This window comes from Palaemon carinicauda, chromosome 9 (genome assembly GCF_036898095.1).
Source record: "Palaemon carinicauda isolate YSFRI2023 chromosome 9, ASM3689809v2, whole genome shotgun sequence".
NCBI lineage: Eukaryota > Metazoa > Arthropoda > Malacostraca > Decapoda > Palaemonidae > Palaemon > Palaemon carinicauda.
The window spans coordinates 30,603,015-30,623,014 of record NC_090733.1 but is presented as its reverse complement, the minus strand read 5'-3'; positions in this window follow the sequence as shown (position 1 = coordinate 30,623,014).

The window sequence follows — 20,000 nt, the reverse complement described above, 5'->3', positions numbered from 1 at the left end:
AGGTCTGTTTTCCGTTAATCCAGTATTATCCTTTTATCTAAAATCTGACTTATCCGGAATTATTAAGAAACTGACCGCTGTTGGATCCCCTTTTGTATAAATTCGATGTCTTTGTATATGTATTCTCATTGCTGAGTTTGATAATGTCCTGAGTGGATGAAAGTACTAACTCCAATCAAGTCTTTTTCATTTTTCCTTTCGTGGCTATAATACATTTTATATTCATCACGTGTCAGCTTTCGTGATTTCTATACACACACACACACACACACACACACACACACATATATATATATATATATATATATATATATATATATATATATATATATATATATATATATATATATATGTATGTATATATATATATATATATATATTTATACATAAATATATATATATATATATATATATATATATATATATATATGTATATATATATATATATATATATATATATATATGTATATATATATATATATATATATATATATATATATATATATATATATATATATATATATATATATATATATACATATATATATATATACATATTAATATATATATATATATATATATATATATATATATATATATATATATATATATACATATATATTCATATATATATATATATATATATATATATATATATATATATATATATATATATATATATATATATATATATACGCATATATATATATATATATATATATATATATATATTTATATATATATGTATGTATATATATATATATATATATATATATATATATATATATATATATATGCATATATATATTTATTATATATACATATAGACATATAACATATATATATATATATATATATATATATATATATATATATATATATATATATATATATATATATATATATGTAGACATATATATAAATATATATATATATATATATATATATATATATATATATATATATATCGATGTATGTATATATATATATATATATATAAATATATATATATATATATATATATATATATATATATATATATATATATATATATATATACATATATATACTGTATATATATATATATATATATATATATATATATATAGATATATATATATATCTATATATATATATAAATATATATATATATATATATATATATATATATATATATATATATATATATATATATATGTATGTATGTATAGATATATATATATATATATATATATATATATATATATATATATATATATACATACATACATATATATACATATATATATGTGTATATATATATATACACACACACATATATATATATATATATATATATATATATATATATATATATATATATATATCCTTACACTAAATAAAGACTATTTCATTTTATTTTTTTCTAAATCTCTATTTTTTTATCTAAACACATTGAATACATCCCACGAGCATATGACCAGGCCTCTCAGAATTTCAATTACAAATCTAAAAAGGATAATAAATCATAATATATTCAGAAATAATTTTTTTTTTTTTTAACTAAGTTATCCAAGTCACGTATTTCAGTCACCAGGATTACAAAATTAGCTATGAATATATTTATATTGGAGTCAAGTATAGATCCGGTTAAGATATTTGTTAAAAATATCAGATTTCCCAATAATTTACTTGCCATAACAATATTGAACCGGGAACGTTAATATTGATAACATCACATTCTTTTATCATTTGATCTGCAAACTTAATTTGAAATGAGGTGTCCATGGGCAAATATCAAAGATAATATGTGTTTTTATTCGTTGATAGACATGAGTTCGATAGTTAAAAGCAATAAATTTTAAAAAAATGGAAAATATATAGTTGCAGTTTTCATGATTTAGACACTTATATTATATCTATTGTTCACATAAGAAATCAGTAATCTAGGAAGGTATTTTGAACAGAAATACATAGTTTTCGTTTAATTTTATATCATGGCGGATAAAAAAATCCGCCAAAAAAGAAACTAGTTTTGTGCATTATAACTTTGCCGATACTCTTACGAACCTCGCTCATTTAAAACAAGAAGTTTGAAAGATTGATGGACCTTTGCATCATCAATTAAAAAATTTTCTCAACTGAATAAAGCATCACGATATTTTTATAATATTCGAAAACTATTTACAAGATGTTTGCTATATAAGTAGCCATTCAAAATAGTTATTAAATTGTATTTACTAAAATCTTAATGATGAAAGTATCACGGTTCATCTATCAAACATTTACAAACTCATTTAGAAGAAATTCGCAAACACATATTGTATAATAAATAGACAGAACCTCAATGGCGTTCAAGAATCAGACATTGTCTCCAGAAAATATTCAGGTTAACAGGAAAACTGCATTTTATTATTATTATTATTACTATCCAAGCTACAACCCTAGTTGGAAAAGCAAGATGCTATAAGCCCAGGGGCTCCAACAGGGAGAAATAGCCCAGTGAGGAAAGGAAATAAGGAAATAAATAAATGAAGAGAACAAATTAACAATAAATCATTCTAAAATAAGAAACAACGTCAAAACAGACATGTCATATAATAAACTATCAACAACATCAAAAACAAATATGTCATAAATAAACTATAAAAAGACTATGTCCGCCTGGTCAACAAAAAAGCATTTGCTCCAACTTTGAACTTTTGAAGTTCTACTGATTCAACCACCCGATTAGGAAGATCATTCCACAACTTGGTCACAGCTGGAATAAAACTTCTAGAGTACTGCGTAGTATTGAGCCTCGTGATGGAGAAGGCCTGGCTATTAGAATTAACTGCCTGCCTAGTATTACGAACAGGATAGAATTGTCCAGGGAGATCTGAATTTAAAGGATGGTCAGAGTTGTGAAAAATCTTATGCAACATACATAATGAACTAATTGAACGACGGTGCCAGAGATTAATATCTAGATCAGGAATAAGAAATTTAATAGACCGTAAGTTTCTGTCCAACAAATTAAGATGAGAATCAGCAGCTGAAGACCAGACAGGAGAACAATACTCAAAACAAGGTAGAATGAAAGAATTAAAACACTTCTTCAGAATAGATTGATCACCGAAAATCTTGAAAGACTTTCTCAATAAGCCTATTTTTTTGTGAAATTGAAGAAGACACAGACCTTATATGTTTCTCAAAAGTAAATTTACTGTCGAGAATCACACCTAAAATTTTGAAAGAGTCATAACAATTTCTTCGTTTATGCTATGGTATCGATAAGCTTTGTCTTACTAGTCATCTTTTATTTTATTTTTTTTTTCCTCCCGTGTGACTCTTCATCAGGAGTACAATTGTTAAGCGATGACAATTCAATATAAAGGCTATGGTCATAAGAACTTCAAAACAAGAATATTCGTATATTCCCAAGTTAACAAAAATTGATAATTGAAAATTTTAAGATTCTTTTAAATAAAAGCAATTAAAGATCAATTATGAAATAAATAAACAATATTTCACAAAGGCTTCACACAATTTTGTGGCCGGTCTCAAAACCTTTCCCCCTCTTCAACGAAGCTTACGAGTCTATTTTTTTTTTTTTTTTTTTTGCAGCGGGATTGACCTCGAATCCTCAGGAACGTCGTCTCTTGTCCAAAGCATACCAATTTGTTCGGAAACAGCAAAATATTTCATTGTAAATTGCTTTTGACTGAGAAATTACCTGTCATAATTTTGTATTGGATAGAGTTTTATACATGCCATGAAACAAAAACTGTACTAATACGAACTGTCATGAAATGATTGCTGAAATATAATCAACGTGCACCAGATACATTAAGATCCATTCAAATCGCTCTTTACGTGAATGAATACTCAATTGCTGTCTATGTAATGCATTATAACTTTACAAATAAAAGGAAAAAGGTTCAGCAGTATTTCATATATCATGAAAGTATTGTATACTGTCCTTTGTTAATAGAATACCCAGCTCAAATCAACACTGAAACAATATTCATAGTGTACATCTGACACTTCTTCATCGGATATCAGAAATGAAACAATTGTTCCGTGTCGGTTATTGTTTTGCATAACAACAGGTAAACGGTAGCTTATAACATTTTTGGGGAGAGGCAAGATATGCAATAAAATGTTTAAGTCTTTATATTTTTATAACAAGAATGGCTCACTAATAAGTGATTAAAGTTTTAATAGATATATACATAAAAAGTACAGATATGTGAGGAACTGAAAGTGCGAGAATTTATTATATGACTATTCAAGGAAAAGATTTAGATTTACTGAATTTTGAAAATAAAACATGTTTCTGCCGGGAAATTCACCCAACACCACTTTTCGCTTTCATTACGACATTGTGAAGGGCTGTTTTTTCTTTGGACCTTCAGACCTATTGCAGAAATATATTTTAAGGTAGTTTTCTGTGGATTTAGAAGCGTCATAAGATAAAATTTGAAGCAAACCAGCGAGATGAACGGTACTAAAGTAGTATCTGACGTCACTGATTTAAAAGGTTAGACTTCTCTTTTGATCGAAGAATTGCACAAGTTGATCCTGTCACACACATACACACTTACATTTGTTTGTATATATATATATATATATATATATATATATATATATATATATATATATATATATATATATATATATATATATATATATAGTGTGTGTGTGTGTGTGTGTGTGTGTGTGAGCGTGTGCGTTTATGTGTTTTGGGTGTATATTAAATAGTGCTGAAGTCTATCATGAAACATTCATAGCCTAATTTTCCTTATACAGGGACCGGAAAAGCCATTCTGCTTTGAGGGCAAAATTTGGATTGTCGGGTGACTGGCGGACGTTAATAAGAACAGATCGCTCCGGTTTGCCTACAGAGTACCATATGGTCCGTTCCCTCTGGGGAGACTCTCTACATATGCATAAAGCCATTAACTCTTACTCTGAAGGATAAATCCGTTGATTTGTAGATTTTGAAGGGTAATTTAAAGCCTCGCTTTCTCGTATAAATTAATTTAACTAATATTGTGTTTCGTTTCTGTAAATGAAATTACGGAGCTAAATATATTACATTCATGCAAGTAGACAAATATTTGTCTATGAGGCTAACAGGGTAATATTTTTTCCTCCTAATCTTCTTACTTCCTCTAATATTTGCTGTTCCTCCTCTTTTTCCTTGTTCTCATCTCCATCCTTCTCCGATTTTGTGACACAAAACGTCAATATTTCCCTAAGCTTTTTCTTTTGCAAAAAGGTGAAATGTCCTTTCCTGCGGAGGTATTTTGCTGCTTTTTTGTTTTGTGTATTTTTCCGCAAATCAAGTATCTCCCCAACCTTAAATGCAATTAAATTCTAAGCGGGTTCCATGTTATTGTAGAAAATTCTTTTTCTAAATCAGATATATTGACTAAAAGCATTAGCAGCAATGCTATTTCCAAGAAAAGTATCATTCAAAAACTCTTTTTGCGAGAACTGAAACCATCAATTCAGCTCCAGTGGCAGAAAATAATAATCTTGTCACTAATAGCGCTAAAAGAAAAATATTTTTTTTTCGTATATTTATCCGCAAAGAACAATTTCTAAGTGATGGCGTTTTTCATCTGAAATAAATCGAGTTATTTATAGCATAAAGAACATGAATTTTTAATTTCAAGGAAGATTCAATTCGGTGATGATGATATGAATCACTTTTTATTACTGTTGACAGCTCAGTATGATAATCAAATAAGAATATCCCCCCACTCCCGCCCACATACGGTTGAAAACAAAAGTTGCGTTTCAGCTTATCAATTCTCCATACTTTTGCATTAATAAAAGCCCAACATGTAGTCTGTCTTCTATGAAGAGTTTAATAATTTCGTTCCTTGTTTAATTAATTGGTGTCTATTGAATCCTTTGTGGATTTCGTTTGCATTTTAACTGATTCTTGAAACTAATACTCTTAATTCGTCTTTTTCTTTTTATTATGACTTTCCTTATCATCCCAAACTCAAAAATTAAAAGCATTTATGAAATATTAATTTTCTTTACACGACTCGTTTATTATAAGTTTATAAATTCATGATCTACTATTAAGTAGCTATAGCAGTAGCCGCGTTCCCATAAGTCGGAGAGAAGGAGGTAGTAGTAGCAGGTTTATATACTTATCTCATCAGCAATGGAATTGTTTTGCAATATCTGATGATTAAAAAAAGGCTACAATATTATTTCGGTATTCGTTCGTTGTGAATAAATTTGCCCTAGCTGAATTATAATGAAACCAACATCCACACTACTAATAGTAATTCAATATTGTGATATTGGGGATCATCACTTTCTTACTAGTAATGTTAAACTCCCATAGCTTGCACATAGGACCAGCATGACAACGCCTTTGAAGGACGTGGAGATTAGATAAAGATGGAATAATTGCAAAATATATACAAAAAGTCCTGGAAAAAGACAAGTAAACTCTGATATAGAAAAACTGCGAATATTCTATTCAAAATTTGCTTGAGTAATCATTTCGAGTTCGTTATATTCGATAATTTGATGAAAGATTGATAAGATCTTAACCGTCAAGGGCTTCTTAGCACATAAACTACTAATTGATCTGCGGTCTTAACATTAGTTGTAGTTATCAAATGTAAAGGGCTTCTTCTTGTGTGTGCCTTAATGAATAGTCATAATTCGCTGCATAGGATTATAGAATAAAAAAAGGAAAAAAAGTAATTAACTATAGCGACGATTCTTAAATTACCGATTATCTAGTAACATTAGATTCGTTTGCACATTGTTAAAAAGTATATTAAATATCTTACCATTTTTATTTGCATCTACTTTCTTTCTGGAAATGAGTTGGACTATGCATACTTGGAGATGGAATTTGCTTCAATTAGATATAAAAATACTATAAAAAAACAATTTAACCTTTTCTATAGAAAGACAGATAATTCTTATATCAAAGAATTTCATACAAAGATAAGCAAATGAAATATAATCACGATTGATAGTAAAGTATTTTGGCATGAAATAAGCATGTAAAAATTGTAGTTATCCGAAAGTTATTAGAAAAAAAAAATATTCATCATTCTTTAATAAAAAAAAAATAAAGAAACAGTTCATTCTTTGAGAAAATTCAAGTAGCAAGAGTGAAGAATGCTTAATATGTTTTATAAAACGTCGCCTGAGACTGCACTAAATGTTTAAAGATTCTGACGCTGCCAGGGATGCAGACAGCCAATTAATATCGCAAACATTTAGTCCTAAAGAGAGACGTCCAAGAAAAGAAAGCAAGTTACTTTTGAGCGAAATACTTTTTGTTTTGGTTTTTACCTTAGGTTTTCAATTGCCGTTGTACCTAAAACTACAGATTATATATTTACCTAGAAATTCCAGTGAGTTCCAGTTTCAGCTAAGTAGTGTATTACTCCAATATCGAATAAGACTTTCATTTTTTTAAATTTTTTTTTCAGAAAGATGCTTAACTGAAAGTTGTTTGCTCATAACATGTTATCAGTTTACAATGCTTTGTATATGGAAAAAGTGATAACATGTTATAGATTGACGAAATAGGAAAGTTTACGGGTGTGGGCTGGCATAGAAAGACCATAAAAAGATGCAAGTGGAAAAACATGCCTGAGGCCTTTGTTTTGTGGCGGAGCACACAACTTTCAACTAAGCTTCTATAAATAATGACCTTCCTCAGACGTAGAAAATATTTAATTCCCAAATGCCTGACGAATGTACCAACTGTGTGTCACACGATCGTACATAGTTATTTTTGTGTATATATTATGCTTGTATCTTCGATCTTCCCTCACACTAAAAAGAGCCTGAATATACATGTCGGTTTTTCTCACCGTAATGGTGTCGATTTTGAACATTAAATTTCTTGTTGCCTTAAGCTTTTGTATATAAAGGAGAGTGTTCTATAATAAACTCGCTCAGTTGCTTTCATCCTGTCTTTAAGTCACAACCTTCTCTTGGCTCGTCACATTGGTGACCCTGGAAGTCGACTCGCTCCTCCCGCCTTCCACCCACCCTCGCCTCTCCATCGTTGGTACTATGGCGGACTCTACAGAAGTGGGCGCTACGGCTGCCACAATGAAACTTTCATCATTCGCCAGCAGAGAGGTGTTTGCTTGGTTTCAGCGTGCAAAAGTCCAGTTTCACATTAAGGGCATGACTCGCTCAACCACCAAAGCAGATTATGTTCACGCGGCGATACCCGAGGACACCTTCCCGGAAATATTTGACTGGCTTTGTAAACAAGGAGACATCCCAATAGCGAATGACGTGCACAAAATATACCTTCTGCAGCAGTACTCGCCGTCGCCAGCTGCCTGTATAGCAAAGCTTTTTCGCCCACCCTAAGGGAAAGAACCAGTATCCCTCGCCTGCAACCTGCCGAAGACAGCTCTCCTCGTGAGGTGAACCTTCTTCGTGCCTTTTGGATATGCCATTTACCCGAACCTGTACACGCTGCCATACCCTATGTCGATAGTTTACCCATAAAGGACTTCATGACCAAAGCCGACGCCCTTATGAACAGCCACTTCAAGACCTCCATCAATGCCACCACCCCTGACGAAGAGGACGCCTATTCAACGTTAACTGAAGCTAACGCGAATGCTGTAGGATATACACGCCTACCCCGTGACGTGCCAAAGCAGCGACAAAGCCACCCACCACCCACTAAACATTCGCGCCCCAATCAACGACTTCTACAGGCACTTACTACCTCTGGTCCGCCGCAGTTTTGTTACTACCACTCCAGATTGAGGGCAACCGCGAAGAAATGTGCCAAGGATTGTCATTGGCCAAAAATCATGCAAGTAGGCCATCACTCGTGGCGGTGGCCTCCCGTGTTTCTAATCTTTTCTTTTTACATGATGCAGGAACAGCCGTGCGATTTTTGGTACACACGGTTGCTTGTCGTTCTCTTTTGACAAGAGAACTCTTCAGGACAGGACGTAGTCTGTCTATGTCTGCCGACGTCCACTTGGTAGCTGCCAACGGATATGCGATACCCACCTACGGTTGCGAGAACCCCACATTATCGTCCGGAAACGGTAAATTTGATTGGAAGTTTCTTGTTGCTGATGTCACATTGCTAATCCTCAGTGCAGATTTCCTCTCTCATTTCCACCTTCTGGTCAATGTCGCCCACCAACGATTGGTCAATGCAGACTCGTACTTGTCGACACCTCTTCAACCCAGCCCCTCCAACCTCGCTCTCCACATCAGCGCACCCACGGATGCCTATGCCCACCTCCTCACGTCGTACCCGGAAGTTTTCCATCTGAACTTCGCTAAACACCAACGACCCCTGCCAAGCACGGTATCTATAACCATATCAAGACAACGGGACCCCAAGTCTTCGCACAATTCAGACGTCTGGCACCGGAACAATTGGCAGCCACCAAACAGACGTTCGCCAAAATGGAGGAAATGAGCCTTATCCAAAAGGCCTCCAGCCAATTTTCGTCACCCTTACACATCGTTCTGAAAAAAGACAGATCCCTCCGTCCGTACAGGGATTACAGGCGCCTTAACATGAAAACAGATCCGGATTACTACCCCCTCCCAAACATCACCGACATGACCTCCTACCTGCACAAAGTGAAGGTTTTCTCTACGCTCGAGCTACTGAAGGGGTATTATCAGGTGCCGAATGAACCCAGAAGACATCCCAAAGACTGCCATCACTACTCCGTTTGGTACATACACCTTCAATTACTCCTGTTTTGGCCTTCGTAATGCCGGGGCCACGTTTCAACATCTCATGGATGTCATATTAGGGGATCTCCCTTTCTGTGTATGTTATGTGGACGACATACTTGTGTTCTCCTCCTCAAAAGAGGAACACCTCCGTCACCTGTGCACCGTGCTTGACCGCCTGCAACAAAAAGGCCTTTTAGTCTGGTAAGACAAGTGCACCTTTAGTACCAACGAAGTGTCATTCTTAGCACACCACATCACTCCTGAAGGAGTCCATACCTCTCTGAGAAGGTAGCAGCCGTTCAGGACTTCCCGCGCCCTCGACCGTCAAAGCTTTGCAGGAATTCTTAGGCATGATCAACTATTATCACCGTTTTCTGCAAGCCATTGTCACCACTCTTGCTCCCCTCTATGCCTCCCTCAAGGGCAAGCCAAAGGACCTGAAGTGGGGTCCCCTTCAGGAAGCAGCCTTCTGCAAGGCAAAGAATGCCCTACCGACGGCTTCGGCTCTAACTTTTCCTATCCCACATGCCCCTCTCCTTCTTTCCACCTATGCCAGCAACGTCGCTATTGGTGCAGTACTCGAGCAGGTGGTCAAAGGCTCGCCCTGCCCATTGGCCTTCTTCAGCAGAAAACTGTCCAAGGTATAATCGGGTTATTCTACCTTCGATCGCGAATTGCTGGCGGTGCACTTGGCTGTTCGTCACTTTCGCCATTTCTTAGAAGGTACACCCTTCGTCATTCGCACAGACCACATGCCTCTGGTGCATGTCTTCACTCGACAGTCTGATGCCTAGTCCGCCCGTCAACACTGACATCTCTCCGCCGTGGCTAAATACAATTGCACCCTTCAATTTGTCCCTGGGAAAATGAATCCCGTCGCCGATGCCCTGTCAAGAAACACGTTGGCTGCCGTTCAACTGGGATTGGATTACAACACCCTGGCTGAAGCCCAACGACAGGATTCAGAGTACCAATCATGTAAGACATCCTACACGTCCCTGCCAAATTTTTTCCTTCTACAACCTCCTCCGACGATCTCCAGCTCATACATCATGTCGTGGGAAATTTTAATCCATGCCGCCAGACTTAAAAGCCCCCAGCAAAGCATCTCATACCGACAGACTTGCACTCAGCAAAGCACGTCTTCTTGCGTAACAACACTATCAAGCCACCGCTAATGCCCCCTTACACGGGCCCTTCCCTTGTGATCCCACTCAGTCCGAAAGCATTCCTACTGAACATTCGTGGCAAAGAAGACTGGGTCTCCATTGATTGTCTAAAACCTACTTTTCTTCTGCCAGATGACCCGCCTACAGTTCGCCTTACTAGATTAGAGCGCCCTATTTAATATGTACAGTATGTCATTTTTAGGGGGGGAACCATGTACCAACCGTCTGTCACACAATCGTACATAGTTCATTTTGTGTATATATTATGCTTGTATATTCGCTCTTCCCTCGCACTAAAAAGAGCCAGAATAAACATGTTTGTTTTTCTCACCGGTAACAGTGTCGAATTTGAACATGAAATTTCTTGTTGCCTTGAGCTTTTGTATATAAAGGAGAGTGTTCTATAATAAACTAACTCAGTTACTTTCTTCCTGTCTTTGAGTCACAACCTTCTCTCGGCCCGTCATACGAAAAATGAATCACTAATGTTTTTAAAATGATCATTCTGAGTTATAAGTCTGTCAGTAAAATATATTCTTCTCAGGTTTCCTTCTATCTTCGTGGAATGTTTAGGAAGTCGGATTTTGAATAAACAGGTAATTGTTCAAGAAATGTTTCAGATGTTTTTAAAAAAAATTTCCGGCCTTGATATGTAACAATACCTTGTTGTCTTCTTTCATATTCTTAATAAGTTTAAAGAGATCAAAACCAAAAATTGTTGATTACATGTGCTTTGTTACCTGCCCAAGTATTGAAACAAATACTTCCACAGCTTTTGAGCTTTTCTGAATGAAGCTACGTTCGCACTTGATATATACGCAATTGAATTTCACAATCCAATTTCCTTTTTGAAAATTAAAACCTTACAAACCATTTACTTTTTTTACCAACGCCATTAACTTTCCACAAGCAGAAAGAAAAATATCCAAGCATATTTGGGATTTAGTTGACCAGAAAGAGGAAGAGGAAGATCTGACATTCGACCTCCATCTGCTAAACTTATCCAGTGGTGGGATTCATTTCCTTGTTCTCTGGAAATAACTGAGCATAACGTCACACAACCAATTACTGAAGATGTTGGAACAAGATGAATGAAAACTACCAGTTTCAATATTACTGCGAAAAAATCAAAAGACCTTGAATGCAATTGCCTGAACGTTTATTAAGCGTACCAAAAGCGATTTCTTGTAAAATGAAGCAAGGATATGAAAGATATAAATGATAATGCAGTAAAAGATATCAGGACGGCGATATTTCATCTCTAAAACTATTTTCTATATGACTGTGAGCAAAGAGTCTCAAGGTATAACATCCGGAATAAAACCGTGGTTATTAATATAACTCAATTCAGTTGACTTTTAGATAATTTCCGAAGCTCTTGCTCGACTTTCATAGTGATTTATATCTGCATTCCATATGTAGTGAAGGATGGGGTTTAAAACAGCTGACATACAGAGAGAGAGAGAGAGAGAGAGAGAGAGAGAGAGAGAGAGAGAGAGAGAGAGAGAGAGAGAGAGAGAGAGAGAGAGAGAGAGAGAGTTCCATTAAAGAATAAGCAATGATTATATTTCGATCCTATTACTAAAATGTGTTAGAATTTACAGATTTTAGGATACTCTTTTTGTTTATGGCTGTTAATCAATATGAATTATATTTGTTTGACTTTCAACCAATATGCATACACAATGTTTGAAACACTGAGAAAAAGTCTCCTTTTTCGAAGCATGATTAATGACAATATTAAATCTTCGTTTTTAAAGGTTTCCTTCAATTGACATTCCTTTCAAATCCCTCTCTCTCTCTCTCTCTCTCTCTCTCTCTCTCTCTCTCTCTCTCTCTCTCTCTCTCTCTCTCTCTCTCTCTCTCTCTCTCTCTCTGTGGAAAGGACTAATTCTTGTTCCCAAACCTGGCTACTAATGAGGGTTCTTTTCTTTGTCTTCAAATTAATTCTCTTTCAAGGGGAGGTGTTATAATAAGAATTGCCATGAGGGATGTGCTAGGGATTTTGTATTAGATAGTCAACCATTGAATCCTCTTAGAACTGAAAAACGATCAAGGTGTTAAGAATGCCATGTGAGGTACTTACTGATGTGAAGGAATACCTTTCATAAATGTTAAATGCTTTCTTTTCATCAAGAGCGTCTGTTTGGTACATTTGTGAAAAACAGAATAACGTTGATATTTGCTCTTAAGTATACAATATTTTTTCTGTTTTCATATCTTCACAGCAATAGAGCAATTTTCGTACTATATTTGGACTAGATATCTAAATGGAATTTACATTCAATCGCACACGTATACACAAACGAACACGCACAGACACAGGCACACAGACACACACACACACACACATATATATATATATATATATATATATATATATATATATATATATATATATATATATATATATATATATGTATCTATAAATATACGTATGTAATTATATATATACATATATATATATATATATATATATATATATATATATATATATATATATATTATATATATATATATTCATATATATATATATATATATATATATATATATATATATATATATATATATATATATATGTATATATATAATTACATACGTATATTTATAGATACATATATATATATATATATATATATATATATATATATATACACACACACATATATATATATATATATATATATATATATATATATATATACATATATATATATATATATATATATATATATACATATATATATATATATATATATATATATATATATATATACATATATAGATAGATAGATAGATATATCTATATAGATATATATATATATATATATATATATATATATATATATATATATATATATATATATATATATATATATATGTATATATATATTTATATATATATATATATATATATATATATGTATATATATATATATATATATATATATATATATATATATATATATATATACATATATATATATATATATATATATATATATATATATATATATATATATATATATATATATACCATTGTCATCATCATCATTTCCTCCTACGCCTATTGAAACAAAGGGCCTAGGTTACATTTCCCCAGTCGTCTCTGTCTTGAGCTTTTAATCAAATACTTCTCCATTCATCATCCCCTACTCTGCGCTTTATATATATACATATATATATATATATATATAAATATATATATATATATATATATATATATATATATAGTTTTTTTTTAAATATATATATATATTTTTTTTTTAAATATATATATATATATATATATATATATATATATATATATATATATATATATATATATATATATATATATACATATATATATATATCACGTCATCATCATCATCATCATCATCTCCTCCTACACCTACTGAAACAAAGGGCCTCGGTTACATTTTCCCAGTCGTCTCTGTCTTGAGCTTTCAATTCAGTACTTCTCCATCCATCATCTCCTACTTCACGCTAAATATATAAATATATATATATATATATATATATATATATATATATATATATATATATATATATATGTATATATATATATATATATATAGATATATATATATATATATATATATATATATATATATATATATATATATATATATATATATATACTGTATATATATATATATATATATACACACAATATTTACAAATAGTCTAAAGCCAAGATATAGTCGATTACTATATTTCTTTTTCCCTACTCAGTTGGGAGAATATGACTTAGTGGAGATGGGTAGTGCGTTAGAGTTGATAAAAAAAGAAAATTGTTCTCTCGTTCATCTTTCCGAAGATTCTTCTGAGTAAGAATAATTTTGATACGGTGCTCTCATGTTCGAAGACAACGTGATCTCCTAGTAATGTATCAGAATCTACGCTACGATTTTAAGGGTTTAAAGGCCACTCATGAACGGCATAGGCATTGGACAGAGTCATTGCCCTATAAAGTAGGTCAGTGCCTTAGAGACTGATCATATCTACGTATGATCAGCCCCCTCTCCACCCAAGGTAGGACCAAGGAGGGCCAGGCAATGGCTGCTGATGACTCAGCAGATTCACCTATAGGGTCCTCCAAAACCTTCATCCTTAGCTTACAAGGATAGTGAAGTTGCAGCTACCAGAGAAACTAACGAGTTTGAGCAGGACTCGAACCCCAGTAAGGCGTTCACCAGTCAGGGACATTTTCATATCAGCCACCCCAAATTTGTATTGTTCTTGGCATTCACTAAATTTGTTATTGAATTCCATTTTGTTTATTTTCTCATGAAATGAATTGCTGTGGAAAAATATTTGGATTTTATATAAGCTTCAAGTTCGCTCACATGCAACTCTTCATAAATAAGTCTACATTGAAATCTGGCTAATGGAAGTATTGGTGAATTTCATATATATGTAATATAATACAGAAATAGAAAAACATTTATGTTATATAAGTACTAGCTTGCATATTTTCTCACTATCGTTTTAGGCATCTTCTCAATCTCAACATATATCTTAGTTTCAAATTTATGGCGTAAGATTTGGGGGCAGGCGTTATCATGGAAAGATCGGTCTTCTTCTAGGTAGATTCCCAAATAAGACCGAAATTAGTTTTTTCCTTCTATTACAGGGTAATGTCCTGCTAATGGCTCCATATTCTACCAGAGAAGATCTTTTCACATATGAAAATTTGATTTAATGAAAAGAGCAGAGAATCGTATTGCCTTTTACGCATAGAGCATTGGATGGACGAACTGTTCCGTACGATGCGTGGGAGACGTATTAAGGAGGTGAAATTCTTTTGTTTATATATCAGATGAGGATTTTAGGATCGTCCAAAATGTTTTTTTCATTTTGGAAAAATACAGTACTTTCAGTAAGTTACACTTTTCTCATAAAATACTAGTTATATATTTCTTTATTAATCAGTTGTTTCTTGATTACTTAATTATTCGAGTAAGTTTAATCGTCCTTTGAATGGCTGTGATTAGATTATATCAAGTGACTGATTTAGACAATATGAAATAAAAACGACACAAATTTGCATTGGTTCAGCAAGCATGGTCCCTTCCTCTTCCCATCTAATTAAGATTGCGTCATTATTTTTATATTTCATTTTTTTTTTTTACTTTGAATAGCGACAAATGTGAACATTTCATTAAAGAAAAAAAAAATACTGGTTCCAAGGAATTTAATATTCCACTGTATTAAAAGGATTTTGCTCGTTAAAAAAAATTCAACACTGCAAATGAAAACAAATTAGAATTTGTGAGATATATTAAAAGTGTAAAAGTGTAATATGTGCAAAAGGAAAAGTCAAACATTGTACGTTTTCTTTTTAATTATCTTTTTTTATTGATTTTCAAAAGTTCGGACTTTTTTCATCCATGCCCTTCTCAATATAATTCCTAATGAAACTGAATCAACAGCATTTCATTTGAGCCTTTATTACATAATATGTTATTCATATGTGTATTTTTTCCTCGTCTGTATTTTAGTTAAGGAAAATGAAAGCGTTCCTTTGTTTAGTAATATTTACAAAAAAAAAAAAAAAAAAAAAAAACAAGAAACGTTTTAGGTTATAATGACGTCAGCCTTCATGAAAGAGCAAATAAAATTAGGCTTTCACCGGAAAGGAATAGAATTACTCCCCTTTTGAAAGACGGGTTTGCAAATTGAATATTGACGTGAAAGATATTTCTAACTTTGTCTAAAATGTTGCAAAACGAGCAAGATTTGATCCATACCCCCAAGCAGCAACAGACGCACCGTTTTCTTTGTCTAATTTAAGAGAGAGTTGTGGTAAATATGAGGCCAAAGTTAAGTTTGTTATATGAAACAGAATTTCGATATAGACGGCAACACCCAATAAAAGACCCTTCCTTTGGGAATAAGAAACAAGATGCAAAAGGATTTCATGAATATTCATTCAATGCGGCTTGCAATGGGATAGGATTGAAGCCTAAAGGAATAAAGGATAAATAGATCTGGTAGTTTATCATCGAATATAGAATGAGTGAGAACATGTTCTGCAATGGTCCTCTTTAAGTTTATTTATAACCTAGCGAATGTTATACTTTGGCAGTATTTCTCTAAGATTTAGTAGGTCTCTTGTAAGTAGCGTTCCCTGTAGCTTTATATATATATATATATATATATATATATATATATATATATATATATATATATATATATATATATATATATATATATATATATGTATATATATATATATATATATATATATATATATATGTATATATAAATAAATATATATATATATATATATATATATATATATATATATATATATATATATATATATATATATATATATATATATATATATATATATATATATATCTTGAGTTGACCAGGGCACTGGCCACCGGTTGAGATACTACCGCTAGAGGGTTATTATATCCTTTTGATTAGCCAAATAGTAATGGAATGAATCCTTATCTCTGGTTACGGCTCATTCTTCTTTGCCTACATATACACAGAATAATCTGGCTTATTTTATTACACATTCTCGTGTTTCTTAATACACCTGACAACACTGAAACTACCAAACACTTCTTCGCTCAAGGGGCTAATTATTGTACTGTGGTAGTTCTGTGGCTACTTTCCTCTTGGTAAGGATAAAAGAGACTCGTTAGCTATAGTAAGCAGCTCTTCTAGGAGAAGGGTGGTGCCATAACCTCATTACCATGTTATTCCACTGTCTTGGTTTAGAGTTCTCTTTCTTGAGGGTACACTCCAGTGCACTATTCTATCACATTTTTTTTTTAATCTTTTTTCTAGTGGTGTGATGACGGTGTTCATTATGAGCCCCTTGTTTACATATTCAAAAAGATGGGAGTGGCTGGGTAGTTTGTTACCATCATATTGAATTTCTAAATAATAGATCGTAAAGGGTTATTGTTGATGGGCACCAGAGTGTGTATAGGAATGTGAAATCTGGTGTTTCTCCGGATAGTGTTCTTGGCCCATTACATTTTATACTATATACACATGACATGTGGTTAGGTCTACGAAATAAGCTTGTTGCATATGTAAATGATGATACTCTCTTTGCATCAATTCCATAACCTGAATGTAGATCTGGGGTTGCTGAATCCCTTAATAGATAACTAGCTAAAATTAGTGTGTGGTACAAATTATGTGATATATAGCCTAGTTGAATCCTTACAAAAGACAAAGTATGATTGTAAGTAGGTCAAGGACTGTGCCTCCTCTACATCCGGATCTTGGTATTGATAATGTTTCTTTAATGTTTCTCAACCGCAAATTTACTATTGAGAAACACATTAGGTCTGTGTCTCTTTCACTTGCACAAAACACTGGCTTATTGAGAAAGTCTTTCCAAATTTTTCGTGATTAATCTATTCGGAAGAAGTGTTTTAATTCTTTCACTTTACCTTATTTCGCATATTGTTCTCATCTTAATTTGTCATGAACTTACAATCTATTGAATGTTTTATTCCTGATCTAAATAACATCTCTTTCACCGTCGTTCAATTAGTTCATTATGCATATTGTATAAGATTCTTTTTATAATGTTGGCCATACTTTACATTCAGATCTTCCCGGACAATTCCATCTTGTTCGTAATACTACGTTGGCAGTTAATTTTGATAGTCAGGCCTTCTCCATCATGAAGCTCAATAGTATACAGTACTCTAGAAGTTTTATTCCAGCTGTGACTAAGTTGTGGTATGATCTTCCTAATAGGATAGTTTAATCAGTAGAACTTCCAAAGTTCAAACTCGCAGCAAATGTTTTTAAGTTGAAATGGCTCACATAATTTATTCTATAGTTTAAAAATCAAATATCTGTTTTATACTGTTGATGTTTTTAAAATATTTCATTTTATTTTTCTTTACTTCTCATATTGCTTATTTATTTCCTTGTTTCATTTCCTCACGGGGCTATTTTTCCCTGTTAGACCCCTAGGGTTTATAGCATCATGCTTTATATATATATATATATATATATATATATATATATATATATATATATATATATATATATATATATATATATATATATATATTCAAATAGGCCATATACAGGGTGACACAAAAAAACGCTCATCACCTAAACTTGAATAACTTTTCAAATAAATAATCAATTCCTTTTATTTTTCAGATTTATCAAGAAAAATTAATGTTTTACGAGTCTACCAAATTCGTCCTTCGAGATGACATGGACTACTGAGGAAAAGACATTTATAATCGAGGCATATTTTCGGTTGAATTCTATGTAAGCAGCTCGATTGCAATTCAAAGAATGGTTTAGATGTCAAGAATTTCCTGTCCACTTAATGATCTACAGATGGGTCAACAAGTTCAGAGCCCATGGGACTGTGCATAACCTCAATTGTAAAGAGAAACAGACAATCACACTCTGGACGACCAAAATCATCAAGGACACAATACAACATTGCTGCAGTCAGAGACTCTGTCCGCAGCCCAAGCAAGTCTCTGCGACAGCGAAGTCAGGAGCTTAGAATCAATCGCGAGTCCGTGGGGAGAATTTTGAACACAAATTTTCACCTGTATCTTTAGAGGATACAGATTAATCACAAACTTACACCTGACGACATGAAGAGGCGAGTGATCATATGCCAGTGGTTTTGCAACAAGATTGACGCTGTGCCAGACTTCCTTGACAATGTCTGGTTTTTGGACGAGGCACACTTACTGTTGTCAGGTCACGTGAACTCGAAGAACAATATCTTCTGGGGTAGCACACCACCTGAGCACTGTCTTCAAAGGTCATTACACTCGATGAAGTGTACTGCCTGGGTCGCCATCTCCAAATAGGGCATCAATTAACCGTTCTGGTTCGAGGACGACATCGAGCGGTCTGTGAAAATCAACCACGAGCGATATGTAGAGGAGCTTGGCAAGTTATGGACAGCACTTGGTCGACGGAGAGGAGTCACCAGGGTCCTCCAGTGGTTCCAGCAGGATGTTGCAACCCCCCACACTTCAAACAAATCATTGGCATTATTACAGCATTATTTCCCTGACCGACTGATCAGCCGCAGGTGTGACCCGGAGTGGTCGCCACATTCACCGGACCTGAACCCCCCAGATTTTCATCTCTGGGGATACCTTAAC